The sequence below is a fragment of the Dama dama genome, chromosome 23 (assembly GCF_033118175.1).
Source record: "Dama dama isolate Ldn47 chromosome 23, ASM3311817v1, whole genome shotgun sequence".
Lineage (NCBI taxonomy): Eukaryota > Metazoa > Chordata > Mammalia > Artiodactyla > Cervidae > Dama > Dama dama.
In genome coordinates, this window is record NC_083703.1 from 20,530,925 (window position 1) to 20,551,014 (window position 20,090).

Sequence of the window (20,090 nt, forward strand, 5' to 3'; positions counted from 1 at the left end):
TGTGGACACAATGGGGGGAGAAGGGGGATGAATTGAGAGAGTAGCATTGACTTAGATACACTTCTGTGTGTAAAATTAGATAGCAAGTGGGAAGCTGCTGCATAACCCAGGGAGCTCAGCTCGGAGCTCTGTGATGACCAAGACGGGTGGGGTGGGAGGCTGGGAGGGGGGTTCTAGAGGGAGGGGATATATGTATACATATGGCTGATTCACAATGTTGTCAGGCAGAAGCTGACACAACATTGCAAAGCAATTATGTTATAGCTTTAAATAGCTTAAAAAAAGAGTGTCATAGGCACAGTGGTTACCTGTGCTAAGCGTGCTTGTTTCAGCAGCAGCATCAATTTACTGTATGGGTTTAGACTTCACAGCTGTTTGCAGAGGCCTGGTGGATACTCTGTCCCTACACCTAGGTGTAGAAGAGGTGCCAAATTTCTAGCACAGTCTCTTTTCGAGGTGGGAGTGGTTTTCACCATGAAGCCTGATCAAGAATCCACCTGCCAGTGCAGGAGACTCAAGTTCCATCCCCGGGTCAGGAAGGTCCCCTGGAGAAGGAAATGGGAACCCACTCCAGTGTTCTTGCCTGGAAAATCCCATGGACAGAGGAGCCAGGTGGCTACAATCCATGGGATTGCAAAGAGCTGGACATGACTGAGCGACTAAACACACACACACATACACACACACACACAAACACACACTCAGGGGAGCTGTGCCGGCTGTACTTGCACGGCTCAGGAGACCGAGTTCTCCCAGTGGGTAGGTCCATGCATCGTATGTGTAACCAGTCAGCTCACGTTGGACGGGAGCGTTGGCAGTGCTCACAGCCTTGACGTCCACTTTATAGGTGATTGCTTTCAGCTTGCATGTCTGCCCATGGAAAGCGGGTGTTCTCAAAGAGGGTTCTTGCGCTGTGGGAGTGGAAGCTTCTTGTATTTACTGCTTCTCCCTTTCCCTCTGCTGGAACATAAGATTTTCCCTGCTGTAACCCTTGCGTGCTCAGTCGCTAAGTCATGTCTGACTCTTTTGTGACCCCATGGCCCACCAGGCTCGTCTGTCCATGGGATTTCCCAGGCAAGAATACTGGAGTGGGCTGCCATTTCCTTCTCCAGGGGATCTCTTCAACCCATGGATCAAACCTGCATCTCCTGAATTGGCAGACAGATTCTTTACCACTGAGCCAGCAGGGAAGCCCATAGTAACCCTTTGGGGACCAGGATAGGATTACGAGGGCTTCCCCAGTGGCTCAGTGGGTAAAACTCCTCCAGCAATACAGGAGACCCAGGTTCGATCCCTGGGTGAGGGAGATCCCCTGGAGGAGGGCATGACTACCCAGTCCAGTATTCTTGCCTGGAGAATCCCATGGACAGAGGAGCCTGGTGGGCTACAGTCCATGGGGTTGCAAAGAGTTGTACCTGACTGAAGCGACTGAACAGAGCACAACACAGCACGTGAGATGATGAATGCTTTAGGGAGGCAGAGTAGTTCTTGAGCTCATTGGATTTCTTTGCAGAGATTATGAGGTTTAGAAACAGAATCAAACGGGTGATTTTTTTCCCCTAGCTTTGGCTCCAAAACAGAGTGGCCTCCAGTCAGGCTCACCTGCCTTTTCCACAACTCCTCACTGATGAGGGGCCCTTTGAGAGAACCCTGAATAAATTTACAGGCCAATCTGCTCCAGGTTTTTCCTTTCCTCTCCCCTAGCGGAAAGTAGGAAGTTGAAACGGGGAAGCAGTCTAGGTAAGTGGGGACCCCTGGGAGCTCTGGCAGTGCACCTTCCTTGCCGTGAGATATTAGACACCTTCCTTACCTGTAAAACCCATCTCACACTCTCAGTGGGAAGATGACGTGAGCTAACATGGCTGGAGTATTTGACACAATGCTGAGTGTGTGAGTCAACAAATGTTGGCTGTCATCAAACTAACACCACCACCAACAATGGGAATTTTGTGGTCCAGGTACCCAGAACTTCATCAAGGAAGCTCTTTGTCCATCCAAAGAAAGGAGTGCAGAGGGGCAGCATCACTGTCTCCATATTGCTGTTTCGTCAGGAATCTGGACTTTTATCAAATGAAAGCATATTAGCTTTGAGCCTCACTGTAGTCAGATGCTAGGGACTGTACCTGCTGGCCTAATGAAGGCTTTGATGTGGCTTGTCCAGGTTGTATAGGTACCCTACCTTTAATCATGGAAAACCAATGACAGATAGCAACTCACAAGGCTTCCTTTCATCTCAGAGTATTCTTCTAGCATGATTTCAGAAGTAAATATCTAGGCATATTATTTTTGCCTGTATCCCAAATTAGAATCAGGTGAGAGGATGCTATTTTGTGGCCTTTGCCACAAGAAGATGAGCTGCCTCTGGTTGGGGGAGGGGGTGGCAGGAGCAGAATATGTGTTCTTCTTCAAAATTTATGTATTTCTCTGAACCCCAGTGTTTTATGAAAGAACTCAGGGCTAGGAAATCTGAAAGTTGCGGAAACTACATATAGGCTTTGCATCCTGGAAACTGGTTCCCACTTGTTCCAGAAAGGTCGTCAAAGGCAAGAAGGCTATGAATTCATCATGCATTAATCATTTAGCCCCACCAGGGGGTTTTCTATTCCTTGTCTTATCTGTCATTGAAAAAAAGATTCACAAGACCTACATTATTCCATTTATTTCATGGTTATAAATAATCAAGTACAATTTGCAACTCTGTGGTTTGTAATGCATTCAGATGGGCTGAGGACGTGATGGAAAAGAACAGGCTTGGTTTGTGCAGGAGGTTTGCTGAGGTCTGACTTCCCTGGGGAGTTCCCTCTCTTTGCAGAGAAGGACTCAGTTATGTTGGAGGGACCTCTCCAGAGGCCAGGGCAAGGAAGGCCTCTGCTCCCAAGGCATGTTGCAGGGAGCACCCCTGGGTGATACTCTGCAGAGCTACAGGCTGGGAGAAGGATCACGATTTCCAACATGGAAATCTTTTGAGTCATCTTGGCTAGAGATTTCTTTGGATCTCCAAATCCTTCCATGCAAAAAAGAAAAAGGGTGAGAATTCGAAACTGAAGATTGTTGCTGTGAATTGCTAGTGACAACAATATGGTCACGGTCTGTTTTTCACAGTTCGGTTCACACTTATTTCAGGGCTGGGGGAAGGGGGAAATGTGTTCTTAAAATAAATCGGAACTCATTCAGAGATTGTGAGCAGGAGATCTTAATGGAGATTTTTTTTTTCTTTCTTTCGAAATCGTGAGCTTTATTCAGAGTCCAGCCTCCCTGCCTGCTTGCTGAAGATCCTCCAGCGAACTAGAGGCGGATGCTTATTCTCTCTGGCTTTTCCAAGATCAACTTCCAAACATCGTCCCACCTGCCCTGTTGGCTGGAGCGCCCGATTCTGATTAAGTCATCGAACACTCCGGCTGTCTCCTCTGGTGACAGAGCCATGCCTAGGGAGATTTCTGAGCCTATAGCAGTGTGTTCTTGAGACCCCATCCCTGGCACCGGGCTGCTCTGCTCCTGGCATCCTGCCCTTGCTGTGAGCCCACGGGCTTTTTCAGATGGTGTTCACATGAGCAGGTGAGCCATCCAAGGAAACTGTCACCCTTGTTAAAGCACCAGTAAAGTTTAAGGTCCCCACACCTGACCTCTATTGGGGTGTAGATACAGCTGCTAAATCTTTGCTCTGATAGGTACTTGTTATCCTCCCTGGTCAGACAAACAAGCTCAAGATTAGAGGGGGGTCTTCTGAGTCTGCTGACCTTGCTCCAGGGGAGGAGAGAGCCTTGCCCCCTGTATCCTTTATTCGGCCACAATCCTTGAACTGGTTGATCTCGTTAATCCCTTATGCTTTGATTAGACACCATAAGTGTCCTTTCCCAAGAGACGTGGGGCTGGTAGAGTTCACCTCAAATCTCTCTGCATCAATATCTGAGAGATTGATCTTCACCTATACTGGAGAGGTAAGACTCAGTCATCTTCAGAAAATCCTCCTCTCTGCTTTTTCTTGTCCCTTGCCTCAATCTGGGTCTTGAAATCCAGCACCGTGATCATCTAACCCAAATATCCCAGGCCTTACCAGCTTGTAAAGACAAAGAAGAAATGGAAATGTGGTATTTAAATATTCTTGCCCTCCTCCTTGTGAAACCAATCTCTCTTCCACCTCCCTCACCTGACGCTCCCTCTGCACCTGTCCATCCAGTCCTGCTGGCAGGAGCCTGACTGAAGAGTTGTGATGTCCTAGGCTGCCACTTTTTAGATCTACCTTGTACCAGGAATGATGGGCTCTAAGCTCCCCTCGGCTTCTGTCACTAACTTCCCTGCAGAGAACTCCAAGCCCTGCACCACCCCGCTTCCCCAGCTCTGTGAAGTGTGCCTTGGGGTGGAATTAACCGCCTTGTTCTCAGGTTCTTGTTTAGTCACTCAGTCATGACCAACTCTATGCGACCCCATAGACTGTAGCCTGCCAATCTCCTCTGTCCATGAAATTCTCCAGGCAAGAATACTGGAGTGGGTTGCCATTTCCTGCTCCATGTTCTCAGGTGGTTCTATTCAAATTAATAAAACAGCAACGACATTAACAAAACATCTCTCCTTCCATTTAAAAGCACAGCACCCTCCTGACGGTTGACTTACGTTCATGGATACTGACTGGTCAGCAGTCCTCCTGTTCTAGAATCAGTCAAAATAGAAGCCCCACGGGCTTGACTAGGACTCTGTAACAGACAACATCCACAGCACAGGGCAGAGATCACCTGGCTCCTTAAAAAGACTCAATCAGCCCGGTCCTTTCTCTGGGCGTCTGTTATGAACTGAACTGAAAGCATTAGTGTTAGTGACTCAGTCATGTCCAGCTCTATGTGACGCCATGAACTATAGCCCACCAGGCTCCTCTGTCCGTGGAATTCTCCAGGTGAAAATACTGGAGTGGCTTACCATTTCTTTACCTAGGGGTTCTTCCCTACCCAGGGATCAAACCCAGGTCCCCTGCATTGCAGGCAGATTCTTTACCGTCTGAGCCACCAGGGAAGACTTGGGCTCCCCTAAAATCCAGGTTTGAAGACCTAACCCCTAATGTGACTGTCCTCAGAGATGGGCCCATTGAGGGGATAATTAAGGCTCTGTGAGGTCGTAAGGGTGGGGCCCTGATCGAATAGGATTGGTGTCCTCATGAAGAGAGGAAGAGATGCCAGAGATCACTCTCCTGTTTGCACACAAGCTGTGTGGGTGGACAGGACAGTCGTCCTCAAGTCAGGAGGAGAGGTCTCATCAGACCCCAACCTTGCTGACACCTTGACCTTGAACTCCAAGTGTTCAGAGCCTTGAGAAAGTAGGTCTGTACTGTGTAAGCCTCCATGCTATGGTGTCTTGAAAGGGACCCTCAAGCCTTGCTGCTCATGTGTTGATGGATGGGTGGGGGGGCAGGGGTAGGCTGGGCCCCCTGGCAAGGGTGTGCACCTCTTCATGACAGGCTTGTGGCAGCAGGACTAGAGGAAGCATAACCCCATGCTATTTTCCTCTGACTTGTCCCTCTCAGACGGCTTTCATGCATGACGTTTCGTTTGGGTCTCATAGTACCTTTATGATCCTTTGCAGGCGTCAGAGTGTTTTATTGCTGTTCTATAGCTGGTGAAACTGAGGTATTAAACAGGCTGTGCAATTTATGTAATGTGTCTGAAATTGCCCTGAGAGTTGGTGCTCCAGGCTTGCCGCAGCCTGATTCAGTATTCTTACCATGCAGGTAATCTCCAAGTGGGCAAGGCCGAGGGACCTCTGCTAGGCTGGGGACAATTTCAGTTCTTTTGTTTCGGAGTTTTCAACATCTGTAGGATGGCCAAGGGCCCCAGTTCCCAGCCGTGGAGTAGCTGGGGAGTAGCTGTGAGGGAACCCAGTGGGGGCCTTTTTATGAGACAACACGACAAGCTGGGAGCTGCAGGAACTGGCAACCTTGATGCCGAAAGACAAGCCTGGGGCCACCAAGGGGAGCCGGTCTGGGAAGCACAAGCAGGCTAAGCATTGGGCAGGAGCTGGGGACGTCTTGCTTAAGTGTCTGTTAAATATACTTAATATATTTAGTATACACTTGATGAAACTAAAACCCACCCACTGAGAGATAGATGTCTCATGTCCTTCACTTGTTGGGGCTGGTAGCTCTACAGTTAAGCCCCCCCCCCCCCCTTCTTCTAAGTTGGCCACTAGCATCCTCACCTCTCAACTAGAAGGCAAGCTTCTTGACAGCCAGAATCTCCTGGGGCTTGTGTGCTAATGGGTCTCCTGTACTAAGAATAAAGGAGCAACTCTTTTTAATTGACTGGGCTTCCCAAGTGACTCAGTGGTAAAGAATCACCTGCCAATTCAGGAAATGTGAGTTCAATCCCTGGGTGAGGAAGATCCCCTGGACAAGGAAAGGCAACCCACTACAGTATTCTTGCCTGGAGAATCCCATGGACAGAGGATCATGGTAGACTATAGTCCTTGGGGTCACAAAAGGGTCGGGCAGAACTTGGCAACTAAACACTGTTCATTGATTATCTATCAGCCACTACCCTTTCTTCCTTGCCAACACAATCCTTAATTTTCACTGCTTCAGAAAAGCTAGCCCTCAGCCTGGCCCAGAGGGTGTGCTTTAATCATTTTAAGTCAATCTTAGGTTTTCCTATTCTTGTTGCTAGTGGTTGGTTTAGAAATGGACCTGTTCTATGCTTTTGTGACTGTTATCCTTGCCCTTGAAAAGGGCAATGTGGTGCCTTGATCTGTGGCAACCATCTTGGCATTATGAGGGGACCCAACTCGAGAAAACAAGCTAAGATCCACTGGCGGCAGTGTGGGAAGGAGAGAGACTCTGGGACTTGAACAACATTGTCAAGCTACTACCAATTAACCAAAGTTGGAACCAGCCCACATTCAGACTTCTTATGTGAGATAAGGCGTATCTGTGGTTGCTTAAGCCGCTCCTGACTAGGTCTTGATCTTCCATAACTGAAAACATCCAGACCCAAGAGGCATGCCATAAATGTTTGTTCACTTGCTGACAGATGAAACCTGCCTTAATCCATGTCATATTGGTGAATTAAAACTCTAAATGTTGACCAGTAGAGGCAGAAAATTCTGGTATAATAAAATATTATTAAAGCAATCAGGAAAGCATCTTTTTATGTTGCTTCAGGTCTTGGCTTTGCTGGTGAGGCTGATGGATGAGGAGATTCTAAACCTTGGGAAAATCATATTAAAAGAAAGTTTAAAAAAAACTTTTTATTTTCACTTTTTAGTTAAATTATAGATTTAAATTGGCCAGTGTGCAAAACAGTCCACTTGCTAAGGTGACCCAGGAAGGTGAGTGTACTCTGGCTTTTCTTCAGGTGGGATGTGGACTCGAGTGCCATTTTGTGACGGGCGGCTGCTCCCCTGGTCGCCTCCAGGGTCACCACATATGGAACTCTGTGGCAAGTCCCATTCCTGTGGACATATTCCATCACATACCTTTGGGAGCACTTGCAGCCCAGAGAATCAGCCCATTTTTATTCTTTCCATACCGTCGGAGATTCCTTTCCTGCCTGCATAATCTGTGGGAGCTTAGAGGATCACAGCACTGCTCCAAGAAGGAGAGCAGGACCAGATAGAAGGCAGAGCCTTTGCTTCAGCCTGTTCCGCTCAGCAGAAGGACTTTTGGTGACTGGTCAGTTGGATGTTCTTCCTCCTCACCTGGAATACTGCAGGGACCATATGTCTACTGGACTATCTTTTTGTTGTTGTTGTGTAGTTGTTAAGTCACGTCTGACTCTTTTGTGACCCTATGGACTGTAGTCTGCCATGCTCTTCTTTCCATGGGATTTCCCAGGCAAGAATACTGGAATGGGTGACCATTTCCTTCTCCAGGGGATCTTCCCCACTGAGGAATCAAACCCTTGTCTCCTGCGTGGGCGTAGACAGAGGAGCCTGGCAGGCTATAGTTCACGGCTTCGCGAAAGAGTCGAATACAACCTAGTGACTAAATTAACAGCACCCTAACTCTCTAGTTTTGCCTGATTCCAGCTCATACCCTACACTGGTCCCCAGAGCTGATGGTGTCACTTCTCTGCTTACAGTCCTTTAGTGGCACCGCGTCCTCTCCAGACCACTGTGAACTCCTTGGTCTGTCATGTGAGGCGAGGCTCTGGACTCTGCCCTCCTCTCCAGCCTCTTCTCTCCCTTTCATCTCCCACAGACAAAAATCTACCCGCATCCAACTCCTGGTAGCTTCTAAAGCCCGCACGTTCCTGGCACCTCCTTAGCACCCTTCCCCATGCTCTCGTCTCTAGATGCCTCTTCACCTTGCCTCTCTGCACCTTGCACCTCCTTTTTTAAGACATGTCTCTGATGTCCTCTGGGAAGCCTTCCCAGATCCCCTGGTGCAGAGTTAGAGTCATCTTTTCCTCTGTACTTCCTCCTCCTCATCACCGCTTCACACCCAGCACTCAGTCTCTGGCTGGTTTCTCCATCTGCCCCTCCCACTACATTCTGAGCATCTCGTGGTCAGGATTTGGTCTTGCGCATCTTTGTATCACTGTGTCCAGCACAGAACTTAGCACACAGTAAGTGCATACCAGTCACTTTTCGGTTCGAACTGAAGTAAATCAAACTGAAAAAAAAAAAAAGAGTAGGAAGAAACACCTGCAGCAATTTCTGAGGCAAACAGGTTTGTTGTAGGCGTCTTCTTTTTGTCAGGATCCTGGGAACTCAGAAAATGCATCAAACATTAACTCCTTTGCCGGTTAGTGCCTAGGAGTAGATATTGAACAGAGAGAAAATTGGGGAGGTTGAGGAAGCAGGTACAGAGAATCACCACGGATGGACCCTAAAATAATCCCCTGCCCTGTCACTCTCTCATTCTTTGTCCTCACTCAGTTTTAAAATAGTTCCTCTAATTTACAGTTACTCGTGGAGTCTTAGACGGGTTAATTCTTTTCATTTGATCCTCAGAAATTAGTGGCAGATTTATGGGGCAATGAAATTGCACAAGCTCCTGAAAATTCTGAATCCTCGACTCATTGGAAGACCAGAATATTTGTTATTCTTTTACATAGGGTTTCCTCCATCCCAAACTTGGAAATTACCATCTGCTTCTGTGAGCTCTCCCCAGCTTCCTCTGTGAACAAAAGGGCAAAGTTTTGACTCAATAATTTTAGCAATATCTACCTCTCTTGTTGATGAGTAAATCTTTTTCTGCTTTCTTCAGGGAATTCTGTTATCTCCTTTGGTCACCTATTATTCAATACACATTCCTGGCCTTTTAGGAACTTTCTCAGGACTGTCATTCAGATTTATCTGGGACAGAAAGATGGACCTAGAGTCTGGAAAGGTGGTCTCTGAGGGATCCTCTGCATCAGATCTTTCCCTGGTATTTTTCCCAGTGGATCAACAGAATCCTCCTCAATCCTCCATTACTATTGTAAGCAGAAAATTGGTCATTCCTTTGTGGGGAATGGGAAACACCCAGTGACTGAGAAATTTGAATGAGATGTATTTGTTTTCATTCCTTTCTTCATGGCAACCGATTCTGTTCACTTCTGCAGTTTTTGTAAGCTGGAAGAATACAAGTACCTGATAGTAATTTAATTTTCCTAACCTATAGGTTTTGAGAAAAGTCTACATTTCCTTTTTCTGCGTTACTATGGCTAAAAGTATAATTAGAAAGACAATAAGATGATATTTTATATAGAAACGTTTGTATTAGTGCCCAATAAAAGAATGTGCAGATAATAGAGGACGTGACAGATAATTATGCTTTTGCTTTAACTGCATGAAAGAAAGTAGAAGTGTTAGTTGTTCAGTCATGTCTGACTCTTTGCGACCGCATGGACTATAGCCCGCCAGGTTCCTCTGTCTATGGAATTCCCCAGGCAAGAATACTGGAGTGGGTAGTCATTCCCTTCTCCAGGGGATCTTCCTGACCAGGGGATCAAACTCAGGTCTTCTTCATTGCAGGAAAATTCTTTACAGTCTAAACCACCAGGAGCTAATGGGATATAGTTTATCTCTGAAAGGACGAGGCACATATACAGCTGCCTGGCATGGATACAATCAGAAAGCTCTAAGGAATGTCCAGGATCTCTGAGCCCTTCAGCATCTTTAGGAAAGCTACACCCACATGCTTCAGTTTCTTTAATGTTTTACAAGAGACTTTTTACTAGTTTCCTTTGGTGAACTGGTTTCCAAAGAGTAGGGGGAAAAATAAAGAAACGGGGATAACGAACGGTTGTCATGTGCTTTAGCTCCCAGGCATGAAATTGGGGCTCAAGCCAGCAGGGTGAGTTTTCTTTGGGTCCAGGCCAGCAAAATGAAACCCCAAGAACCCAGGCTTTGGATATGTCATTATCTAACAAGCCAAAGGAAATGGATGACATGATGCTGACTGAAAGAGATGATGAATTCTGGTCTGTAATTTATGTGAACATCCACTCACAGTTAAAAATACTGATTAGTATCAGTATCAAATTGTCCAATCTCAGTATCAAATGAGAACCGAGATGCAAAGCACACAGACCCTGCGTGGTAATAAGGAGTTTGGTCTCGGTATCCCGGCAATGATCATTAATTTCGCTATGTTTTGATTTAGTGTTTGTGTTGATGTATTCTAGCTTGTCTGAGAATATGAAAGTAACACCTGGTATGCTCTGTACAAATGCGTCTCCGCTCTAGGAGGAAAGCCAGAGGGGACAAGCAGCTGAACTCGAAGCATCGTTATAAACAGGCTCCAGGGAATCGACTCCTCAGATTTCTGAGAATAAAACAAAGTCAGAGAAAATATACAAATATGGGAGCCTTCCTTGTATGCAAGATATACCTTTAAAGAAATACTATGCTCAGAAGTTTGTTTAGGGGCAGTTTGTAAGCCAAGCTATGTTTTCACAGCATAGCTTTGCATGCAAATGTCATTACACACCCACCCACCCACACCCACACCCACAGCCACGCACACACCCACACACACACACACGCTCTTCACAAGCAGAGGCAATGAGGCTGATTTAAAAAATGCTCATGTCCAGAGGTTTAATTTTGCTGATATGTCAACACTGTCAAAAGGTGGTTATTCCTTCTAGACTATTTCTGCCAGCGTTGGGCACACTGTTGACTTCATCTTCCTTGAGGCAATTACTCCAGTTCTCAATGCCTCTGAGATCAGCGTTCCTTTCTCTTGTGTAATTGAGAGCTGGCAACTCACACTTTTAGCTTATTATATAAAGAGTCTCCAAGAAGAACTGACAAGGCAAGAAGCAGTTCTTGCCTGGGAAGACCTAGAAGCACAGCATCTTTGCAGAGAGAAAAGCTGCTATTATTACTTGAAATGTATGATATTTCCTAGATCTGCACAAATCTAATAAAGGAAGATAAATTGACTTTTTGGATTTTCTTGTACTAAAATATGAAAAATCCATTTCATCCTTTTATTCCATTTTAACTTAAAACCTAACAGCTGAGTTTCATTCAAGTCTAGCTTGCTCCTGCCACCCCTGTTCAAATTCATCACGAAGGAGAGGATAAACTAATCACTCTGTCCCATTTTCATGGCTATGTTCATCTTACACCCTTATTGGCAATTCGGCTGAACATGTCTAAGGTGTAACGTGAGTAAGAGCCAAGCCACCATTTTTCTCCCGACGTCTAGAGGAGCGAATGGTTCCCATTTGCCACAATCCCAGGGCTAGGAGGTCCTGCTAGCAATCTCTGCCTTCACCTGGAAGGGAAAGGTGAGAATAGGCAATCCATGAATTCAATACACCCTGAAAAGATATTTTTGGCTCAACAAGAGTGCTGAGTATTCAGCTGGAGTTCTCAGGTGCAGTAGGGAAAATGCAGTGGTCTGTTGCACTCCCATTCTGGCTGATTGATACACTGCTAAATGCTCTTTGGACCTCTGCCAGGAGAAATATAAACAGCAAAAGAACTTACTCTATAAGTATCTGCCTTTTTGCCAAATCGTATGAGGAAAATGTGTTTAAGGAAAAAAAAAAAAAAAAAAGGAGCATGTATTTTTATTACGTGTATGCTCATCAGACCCCAGCTCTGTAAAACCCATTAAAAACAACATGAAGTATTTAAAATCAGCAGTGGTCACCTTCATTAGTTACTAATTTACAAGATTAAGAACATTTGGATCAGAAGATGAAAGCACATTAATAAACACAGATTTCTGAAAGAATCCTTGGTGATTAATTGCCGATCTGTTTAGAGAGAGGGCTCAACATCTCAAGGAAAAATGTCAGCACGTAAGTGAGGACAAGGCACTGATACTTGACAATGACACTGGGAAGTGGAGAGGGTTGTTTAACAGTCACTTGCAGAGCCCTGAAAACTATCAGTATTTTTTTTTTAATTTACTTATTTTTAATTGGAAGATAACTTATTTGCAATATTGCGTTGGCTTCTGCCATACATCGGCATGAATCAGCCATAGGGATACGTATGCCCCCCCTCTCTTGGACCTTCCTAGAGGGGACCATCCCACCCCTCTAGGTTGTCACAGAGCACCAGGTTTGAACTCCCCGAGTCATACGGCAAATTCTCACTGGCTCTCTATTTTACATATGGTAATAGATATGTTTCAATGCTACTCTCTCAGTTCACCCCACCCTCTCCTTCCCCCACTGTGTCCCCAAGTATCTTCTTTATGTCTGCATGCATTACTGCAGGGGCACAAGTTTTCAAGCTAAATATGCATCACAGGGCTTTCCCAGTGTTAGGGAAAATGTTCCCTTTATTCCAGGCCTGTTTGGTTTTGTAACTCAGCTCCTGGAACCCAGGAAAGTTCCCACACCAATACAGGGTGCAGTCACCACCAACACCCATACCCACACCCAGTGCTTACTCTGAGCCCCACTCCATTCTGCACGTCTACAGATGCAAACACGTTTAACCTTCCCAACAACCTCAGCTAGACCTTCTCATTATCCCCAGTGGCTGGAGGAGGAAGCCGAGGCTGGGTAATGTCTAATAGCTTGTGGAAGATGTTCTCACAGCCAGTCCATGGTGGAGACAAGACACAAAACCAGTTGGCTGGCTTTCAAAACCAGCATCTGAGAGTGGGAGGCAGGCACCTTGGGCTGTTTTAACATATCAGAGCCTTGTCCCTTGACAGTTTCTCCTGTCATTTGTCCTCTCCCCAAATCAATAATTTTGGAGGGAAAAAAATCTCAAGCCCACCAGACCTTTTAAATCTATGTTTTAAGTGAGATAATATGGTGGCTGCATAGTAAATATACACAAACAAGGAAAGTGGAAAAATAGCAGATGGCAGGCTGTGGTCAGCACTGAGGACTAGATGTCTGATTATAGCCATGTTTACGTGTGTGAGGCTCACTGGGGTCTTGGCATCAGCAGATGTTTAAATGCTTCATTTGCAGATGTGACTAGAGGGTAGATAAAGGCAAGGGAGTCGTGAAGGCAGGAATGAAACCAACAACAGCTGCACTTTCATCCATTCTTATGTCCCAGAGTCCCTGCAGGGTGGGTCTTCCTCAGTGAGTGCCACACGGCTCCCTGTGGTATATGATGGCAGGAATGTCTATTTGATGAGACTTCCGTAGGCATCTATGCTTCTTGCACTGAAGGGTCCCTCAGACTTTTAAGGGTTACAGACCATGTGAACTCTTTCTAATGCTGCAAAACCACTGCACCCAGGTGGGCTGCCCTGACCCAAGAGGAGAAGATCATGGAATCTTCCACAAGGCTGAGCTGAAGAGTGAAGGCTGGGGCACATCCCCAGAGTATGTTCCACTCCTGCCTTTCAGATGCTGCCCAGACATTTGCAAACCAATATATAAGAAAGCGTTAGACTTTGCCTTTGTGCCTTAGTTTCTTTTAGTTTGGCTTTCTAAGTAGGTCCATTTTCAAATACAAGTTGTCAGACAAAGAAAAACTGCTTTGCCAAGCGAGGCCCTCTGTCTCTGGGGCAGCGAGGCGTCCCAACAACCCCTCTGAGGTCCTGGTAAAGGCTCCGGGTTTCTGTACTCCAGTGACTCAGGCGTTTCATCCAGATGCCACTCTGTCCCCATGACAACCACTTTCACTCCTGCCTTGGGTCCCGCAGCTTCGCACCTGGACTTGCCTTGAACAGCCGCTGCAGAGCCCTTCTGGACAGTCCGGTGGGCTTTGGGGCACAGCTTCCTCCTGGATGCTGTCTATGGCTCAACCCTGACATCTACCCACTGACTCCCCCAGGCCTTGGGACCCCAGTCCAGCAGCTGCTGCTCTGAGAGGGAAGTTGAAAAATTGCACAGGGGCCTCCAGACCCTTCAACTGGATCTCCTCCTGGCTTTTCTTCTTAAGAGTCACTTTTTCTGTTGCAGAACGTAGAGTCAGTCTTTTTGTCCATGCAGTACTGTGTCTTCCAGGTCACCAGAGTCAAGACACAGCCCAGAAGGAAATCTCACTCCTTGATTCTTGGGGTTTGGGCCTCCAGAGTTCGGGCTTAGCTAAAGTCCTAGGTTTCGAAGTACAATGCTGCTGCTGCTGCCAAGTCACTTCAGTCGTGTCCGACTCTGTGCGACCCCATAGACGGCAGCCCACCAGGCTCCGCCGTCCCTGGGATTCTCCAGGCAAGAACACTGGAGTGGGTTGCCATTTCCTTCTCCAATGCATGAAAGTGAAAAGTGAAAGTGGAGTCTCTCAGTTGTGTCCGACTCTTAGCGACCCCATGGACCGCAGCCTATCAGGCTCCTCCATCCATGGGATTTTCCAGGCAAGAGTGCTGGAGTGGGGTGCCATTGCCTTCTCCTCGAAGTACAATATATGCCATCTATTTTGTAGATGCCATCTGGCTTTTTAAAATTTTCTTGATTTTGTCCAAACAAGAAAATTACATCAAAATGGAAAATGTTTGCTTTTGGCATTCTCAAGTGACAAAATGAAACTTCCAATTCCTAAAAATCACCTAAATCAAAACTTGAATGAAAAGTCAAAGTACTTATGACAAGCCTTTAGTGAACCCAATCCTCCCCATTTTGCCTACATTTCAATATTCTGGCATTGCCTTAAGTTCCTTTTTACCTTCAGAGAGCATGTTTAAGAAATGGCTCTTCTTAATTTTTTTGTAAGTTAACTCACATCAAGAAAATGTGATTTGATGGGTAATTTTTCTATCCAATATCCAACTTGCTCCTCATGGTTTGGAAAAGCCTGTCACTATTCCCAAGTGTGAATGCTAAACCAGCCATAAAGAGAGGCACATGCCTAGGGCTACAGCAAGCTAAACTCATGACAGCCAAGATCAGGCTGAAAAGGAAATATACACACGAGTTAGCACATAGGCACATACACACATGTGGGCGTACACATACCTTCACACACATTTGTGCTAATAGAATAGATATATCTGGAAAAAAATCTTTTTATTCCCATGCTTTATTTTTTTTCTTTTTGATGAGTTTTAGTGGAACTCTAAATTGAAAGCAAGTTGGCACAATTTCTGTATTAAGCAAATGAAATGTCTTAAATGTTTAAAAACCTCTGATGGAAGACTGGCTTCTTAAATTTTAAGGAGTAGCTGTCTTCTTTTAGAAGTTACTGGGCTGGAAATATAGAAGCTGGGTCCCTGACCAGGTTCTGTGAAACATCTAGGCTCAATGGCTTGGTAGGACTGGGCTTGTTTCTTTACATGGGAAATGAAAGGTGGGGGTCTTTAATGAAATTTCTAGCTCTAAAAATTTTGTGTGTATGTGTGCTAAGTCGCTTCAGCTGTGTCCGACTCTTTGCAACCCTATGGACTGTAGCCCACTAAGCTCCTCTGTCCATGGGATTCTCCAAGCAAGAATACTGGAGTGGGTTGCCACGCCCTCCTCCAGGGGATCTTCCTGACCTAGGGATTGAACCCGAGTCTCGTATGTCTCCTGCATTGGCAGGCAGGCTCTTTACCACTAAACATTTTGAGTCTGTAATTAATAAAAATACACTGAATGTGAATTTTCCTACTGCTGCTGTTCGTGACTGTGATTGATCCTTTTGGATGTTGGAGGGGCCGTGTGCACTCGTGAGACATTCATTTCCTGTGTCCCAGCAGCTGTGGCTCAGGGCATGAGGCTGTGGGTGGCGATTTTGGCGGGTGGATGATGCCATCAGGGTCTGAGCCCGGGAATCCAGCGTCCTTGCCTCCCACACCATTGAAGTATTTCTGCCGTGAGGTCATTTGCTCACTACTTAACATGTTAACATTCCATACATCCACGTGGAAAATTGCGAACACTAAGACCCGAAACAAAGTGCATCATTCAGGACAGCAACAAGGAACAGATGGCTCATTGGGATTAGGACATTTCAAAGGTTGGCTCACAAAGAGGCCCTTTATGAAAATGGGGGGAAGCACAAAGGAATATGGTAGTAACCTGGGGTTAATAGCAGCAGAGAAGTCACCATGACTAGGACTGGGGAGACAACGGGAGGGAGGGGGCCAGTGGTGTCTGGAATTCTTAAGCCACTAAAAGAGGAGACCTTCCGGAGAGGGGCAGGGATGTTTGCTGGAGCAATGCAAATAGGCCACGGGAATATCTCAGAAAGGGGCCAAGGATAGTAAATAACCCGAGCTCCTCCCTGCCCTCCCTGCCTTCCACCAAGCCTGGAGTCAGGGAGTCCATTGATGGAATCCATATCCACCAGCCTTCTGGGGCAGGAAGGAGGGTGGAGAAGACAGAGTGTAGATCTGGAAGATCAAAGAGAAGGCATGGCATACAAAGAAAACAAATAAACACGCCCTAAGGACAAAATGGCTTCAGACGCTTTCAGGAGGTAACTACAACCTTTCATCATTAGCTGCATGGAAACAATCACATATTTGTTTTAGCTTTTGTTATAGGCTATTTGGGAGGCAGTCCCTGAGAAAAGGAAGGAAAAAGATTACCCTGTGAGCATCAAATGATGATATCGACATCTAAAGGTAAAAAAGGACCAGAGGACTTCCTGGTCTGCAGGACCAGGAAATAACCAGTGAGCCCGTGTGCATCTATGAAGTAATGTGCTGGTCAGCAATCCGTGTGGGTGGGCCTGGGAGGCAAGATTTTGGCGATGCTTATTTCAGCATTGGGAGAGAGTGCTCAGGCCAGAGGAAGGAACCAGCCTGACCCAATGTGGACCCTCAGCCTGTTGCAGAGAGGGACGTACCTGGGACGTACCTCCTCCACCCAGGAAATGCCTTTTCTGGAGGGCATGATGGCGTGGCTGTGGTCAGTACCCCACTCTGCCTTGCTGCTGTGGGATGTCTGCCTCTCAAGCTGCCCATCAGATTTCCAGTCTGCAAAGCGGACTTGGATGTGGAGGTGGACACTCCCGAGGCTCTGGGGGAGCCCAGCTGCCATTACCCTTGAACCTTTGAGAACGTCCACCAGCTTCCTGTCTAATGTCACTTCCACAAGCACCCTCTCCTGCACTCTTCATGACAGCCCTCTTAGGGTGAGTGTATTGTTCTTTTTCAAAGAAGACAAACAGAAGGTCCTAGAAGGGAAGCACATAGATGAAGTTTTCATAACCAGTGGGCTGCAGAGCAAAAATTTCATGTCACTAATCATGACTGCTTAAGTGTGTTAAGAAATGAGTCGCAAGAGTCAGACACGACTTAGCGAGTAAACAATAGCAAAGGCACTAGACCTTCTTCTAAGTGTTTTATGAACATTAACTCATCTATTTCTTAACTCTGTGAATGAGGCTGTTATCATCCCCATTTAGCATGTGAGGAGAATATAGCCAGAGTATTAAGTAGCTGGCCCAAGGTCACCTAGCTACTCAGGTGAATTTTCAACTCCAGGCAGTCTGAGTCCAAAGACCAGCTCTTAAACATTTGTGCATGGAGCTCAAGGGGCCAGACACAGGGAAGGGAGAGGGTGGGAGGGGCAAGTCAATTCAGGTCAAGACCACTGTCAAGGGTGTAAAGTGAAAGTGAAGTCGCTCAGTCAAGTCTGACTTTTTGTGACCCCATGGACTGTAGCCTACCAGGCTCCTCTGTCCATGGGATTTTCCAGGCCAAGAATACTGAAGTGGGTTGCCATTTCCTTCTCCAGGAGATCTTCTTGACCCAAAGATTGAACCCTGGTCTCCCACATTGTAAGCAGACGCTTTACCGTCTGAGCCACCAGGGAAGTCTTATTAAGGGTGTAAGGAAAGTGAAAATGTTAGTCACTCAGTCATGTCTATGCCAATGAACCTGGGGCTTGGAGGGGCTGGGGTGAATGCACAGGCTGTCCTATCCCATCTCCTGCCTCCATGCAGTGGCCCCTACTTGTGAAGGTCTGGATTGCTTCCAGAGATCCACGAGGCGCTGGCCTACTCTCTTCCCTCTTCCATTTTTCAATGCTCTGTGATCTGAATTCTCCAGGCAAAGAATACTGGAGTGGGTTCCCATGCCCTACTCCAAGGGATCTTCCTGACCCAGGAAACAAACCCGGGTCTCCTGCATTGCAGGCAGATTCTTAACCATCTGAACCACTAAGGGTTTAAAGAGCTCAGATGTTAATTACAGATCTTAACTAATCGAATTAAATGTTGCTTCCTTGCTTTTCAGATTATCTGGGGATCTAAGTCCAGCCCTTGTTACCCATTGGAATGAGCAACAAGGAGGTTCAAAAGGTTAAGTTACTAAAAACAAAAACCTTGGTGCTTTGCTTTGTTTGGTTTGGGGATCCCAAAATGTCCGTGTCCAGTATTTATGGAACCAGGAAGTGCTAATGTCACAGGAATGTGACAGGCAGAGTCATTTGATACCAAAGAAATCAGGAAGTGCTGGAAACTTGAAAAAAGGTGGCTGTTGCAACATTTCATCTTGACTTTTTCCCCCAGTCCAAATCAAGTGTTGGTGTGTTAGAGGTTTTTGCAATGAGGAAGCTAGTGGTTCATTTAATTTTTACCCAGGCTGTGGCTCAGCTGAATGGCAGAGTCGTCCAGCTCATGTTGAGGTCATGGAGTATATTTCACTGCCCTTCTTTCTGAAGCAACTCCACAAAAGAGCACTATTTATTTACTTATTTTTTCCTTTCGGAACTAAGAACTCACTTTTACTTGAGTGAGGCTGCAAGATATTGCAGAATTTTGCTGGTTTTCACTCAGTCATGTCTCACTCTTTGTGACCCCAGGGACTGCAGCACGTCAGGCTCCTCTGTCTTTCATTATCTCCCGGAGTTTGCTCAAACTCATGCCCATTGAGTCAATGATGCCATCCAACCATCTCATCCTCTGCCGCCCTCTTCTCCTCTTGCCCTCAATCTTTCCAGACATCAGGGTCTTTTCCAATGAGTCAGCTCTTCACATCAGGTGGCCAAATTATTGGAGCTTCAGTTTCAGCATCAGCCCTTGCAATGAATATTCAAGGTTGATTAGGATTGACAGGTTTGATCTCCTTGCAGTCTAAGGGACTCTCAAGAGTCTTCTCCAGTACCACAATCCGAAGGCATCAATTCGTCGGCACTCAGCCTTCTTTAAGGTCCAACTCTTATGCAAAATAGAATACGCCTTAAATGGCATTATTGTGTAGTACCACTGACCACATATGACAATTTAAACTTAAAGTGATTAAAATTAAATACAGCAAGAATTCATTTCATCGGTTACACAAGCCACCTTTGGAATGCTCAGTGGCTCATTGGCTGTTGACTAGTGCCTGCTGCATTGGACAGGGCCATGCAGAATGTTCTTCTTGTCATAGAAGCCACTTTTGGAGAGCCACACAGGACCTGATCTCAATTGGGAAAAAGAGGCCAAGCATTAAAAGGGGGCTGTGAGGAATCTTCCCTGAAAGGGGCCCTATTTACTGGACTTATGACTGGAATGGCAAGGCATGTATAAGTCTCAGAGGGCTAGCTGGCTCAGGTGGACTCCAGAAGCTGTGCTTTGGAAAGCAGCCTATGTCTATCCCATGTTCTGTTTCTGCTTCTTTCCTCTTGTTCTGGGCAAAGTGACTGATATTAGAGCCTTTATCAACCACACAACAGGAGCCAAGGAAAAGGCTGCGGGGAACAGCTGATCCAACATTTAGAGGTGATGCTGATGGTGATAGGGCTTCCCAGGTGGCTCAGTGGTAAAGAATCTGCCTGCCAAGCAGGAGACCTAATTCTCCAGGGGAAGAGCCCCTGGAGAAGGGAATGGCAACCCACTCCAGT